Source organism: Grammomys surdaster, unplaced genomic scaffold (genome assembly GCF_004785775.1).
Source record: "Grammomys surdaster isolate TR1022 unplaced genomic scaffold, NIH_TR_1.0 126546, whole genome shotgun sequence".
Lineage (NCBI taxonomy): Eukaryota > Metazoa > Chordata > Mammalia > Rodentia > Muridae > Grammomys > Grammomys surdaster.
The window spans coordinates 5,770,824-5,774,011 of record NW_021621338.1 but is presented as its reverse complement, the minus strand read 5'-3'; the positions used below and the strand labels follow the sequence as shown (position 1 = coordinate 5,774,011).

General features: G+C 39.1%; 1 long non-coding RNA gene across 1 annotated transcript in view; it reads left to right on the top strand.

The window, feature by feature from the left end:
- Positions 1-2,493, top strand: part of LOC114615034 — a 4,142-nt gene extending 1,649 nt beyond the window's left edge. The window contains exon 2 of the long non-coding RNA XR_003710420.1: positions 1,147-2,493. This is a non-coding gene — a long non-coding RNA (uncharacterized LOC114615034). The remainder of the gene's footprint in view (positions 1-1,146) is intronic.
- Positions 2,494-3,188: the final 695 nt, after the last annotated feature.

Below are 3,188 nucleotides of genomic sequence, written 5' to 3'. Positions count from 1 at the left end.
AAAGAAAGAAAGAAAGAAAGAAAGAAAGAAAGAAAGAAAGAAAGAAAAGGAAATGGGGAAATATGGGAGCAGTTTGAGAGGTGGTATTGAGAGTGGATATGAAATACATTATATATATTTGAGTGAATTCCCCAGGATCTGAAGAAATCTGTCAGCATGTCCACAAAAAAATGAACATACAATTTTTCCAGCCTTCTATAGCCTATCTATGGGCTTAATGGTATACAAAGGTATTTGCCTTAAATGAAAGCTAAACAGGGGATCCCAAATTCATCAAACTTCCATCCTACTTTACTGAATCCATTCATCCATCCAGTCAGCCTGCATTTTCCAGTAGCAGTGAACAGAATTAGAATGAATCTCAGCAACAGCTTCTTGAGCCATGTTGTCTTTAAACAAAGCCTCAAGTAATGGATGATGGAGGCAGACAACTCATTTATCCTCAAGTCATTTAGACTGTAAGAGGGGAGCCTGGGACACCAGCAAAGAAGCACTGAGGTTGAGACATTAACCTCAGGCTAGTCACATACAGCTCTAAGACCTATTAGCCCTTACGGATTTTATAACGCTTTTTTTTGGGGGGGGGAGTGAGGAGTGAGTGCAGGCAATCTCCTTTGAGAAAATCTTCTGTAAAATAGCCAATCTCCAAGAAATACATTCAGGGATAGTTATTAACTTTTCTTACAGATTTTTCATCTGACAATGGGTTTTATTATAGGTCTCCTCTAAACAGTACCTAAGAGCATTTTAAAAATAATTCAATTTTCAAAAGTGTGATTTACCACCCACTTATTGTGTAAAATGTCTTGTTCTCCTGAGACTAAAGATGTTCTATGCCAATAAACTGTTTTAATGCATCAGCTGGGGCTCCTTGACAGACAACAATGCTTGGTGCATGGCAGGGGTGATCCACTGTGCTATTACCAGTTATACCCAGAAGCCTAATCAATATGCTGGTGTCAACTTGAGGAACATGTGGCCAGCACCACTAGTGGATTTCATCTCGACTTTGACTCAGAATATTTATACTGTACATTTCCACCAGTGCCCTGCATGATGCAAGAGTTAGCACACCATTCTGGTTTGTAGGTGTTATAATCTAAGGTGGCTGGTACTGCAAGATTAAATGTTTTCCTATATTTGAAGGCTGTCTGCAAGTAAAGAACACTGAACATAAATGTTACATGAAAGACAATTTCTCCGAAGAGAAGTAAGGTGAGAAACCTACTGAAGAAAACAGAAGACCTCTGTCCTTGAAGAAGCACAGCAACCCAAAGCTGAAAATAATCGGAGCTGGAAGGATGAAGACATCAGACCTCCATTTGTGCTTTCATGTCCAAAGAAACTATTCACTTAGTAATTTCACAATTCTCATTAAGTCCCTACTTGGAGCCAACCCAGATGACTCTATGGTGTGGAAATATAAGCAGTTGTTTATCTTTGTGATGGATCATTTGTGATAACAAATAATGTCTTACTAGGGACCAAAAGCCAGAGACCTCCTTTCTCAGATTTAGAAGTGTTAGGACTTTGGGAGATGATACAGAGGAAGCAGGGTTCAAAGGTGAGCCTCAACTGAAAAGATTAAGGCAGGAGTTTTCCAGTCTCAAGTGGGATCTAATAGTATCTAATAGAGATGACCAACTATTTTCCATTTTACTGTAGCTGAATCTCTTTTAAATGGGCCTACTCCAATGCATGTGGATACAAAGTAAGAGAGAGAACTCTTAGGATACAGTTAAATAATATTTAAGTGGGTAATAACGGAATTTTCTCTGTATTTTTCTAAATACACAACAATCCTTTCGGATCTCTAGTTCACCAGGGCCTCTTTAGACAGAGGATATTATTCATGTCACTGTTCCTCTTCCACCTCTAACCTCTACCACTGCTCCTTTTCCACCCCTATGCTCCACCATGTTCCTTCTAAGAGAATCTGTCCAAAAGAGCTATGATATAGGAATATTCTTCAAATTATCAAATTGTAAAATAGCCCATCACGTGAGCAAAAAGAAAAGCATTTTTCAGTGGTCTTCTTTTGGGTACATAACTTCTTACTGAAGGACACTTTATCAAGGTTGTGGTGGTTTGAATATGCTTGGCCCAGGGAATGACACTATTAAGACGTGTGGTCTTGTTGGAGTAGGTTTGGCTTTGTTGGAGAAAGTGTGCCACTGTGGGGCTGGGCAATGTGACTCTCCTCCTAACCACATGGGAGCCAGTTGTTTCCTAGTGGCCTTAAGATGAAGATATAAAACTCTTAGCTCCTCTTGCCCCATTCCTGCCTGGATGCCACCATGTTCCTGCCTTGATAATAATGGACTGAGCCTCTGAACCTGTAAGCTAGCCCCAATTAAATGTTTTCCTTATAAGAGTTGCCTTGGTAATGCTATCTGTTCACAGCAGTAAAACTCTAACTAAGACAAAGGTCCCAAAATTCTAGTTGATATATGAGGGGTTGGGGAATGCTAAATTAAAATACTATAAATATTATACGTCAAAGTTTTAAGTAGTTTTTAATTGCATAGGTGAACTATGTTATGTAAATCTTTTACACAATCTTGCCCACCGATTCATTTATGTTTAGTAACTACTGTTCTAGCCTAAAAAGCAATACATAATTGCTGAGGGGTTAGAAAGTGCAAACTTCAGAAGACTCACGTATGCAAAAGACAGAAATAGAAAATGGTCCCAAACTCACTAGCTCAAAGATAGCTAGTTTTCAGTTTGAGCTCATGTGGTTTGATATTTCAGCATCTATACTCTACTCTGTAACATATTCTTTGGCATATAAGACATTCTTGGGGGCTTATCCAGCTCTGGACAACTGGTCTACCTACCAACAGGAAGCCATTGCTTTAATCACAATTCCCAGAGTAGCTGCATTAGTTTCTCTCACTCAGTGCAGAGCAACACTTTAAAATGGTGAGTAGTGTAAATCCAGCATTAGACTTGTATAGTCTAACCCCACTCCTTCTTACCATGTGATCTTGAGCAAGATGGGCAATCACTAAGTCTCTTTCCCCACCATTCTGAAGGCTAGGATTGTATATCTCATGGTTTTTTGTTTGTTTGTTTGCATTTTTGAAAATACTCATAAAACATGGTCAGTGTCATGCCTACTACACTGAGGGAACTCAATAAGATTTGTCACTTGTTCTGAGTGAGAGTTGCTGCTCGATATATGT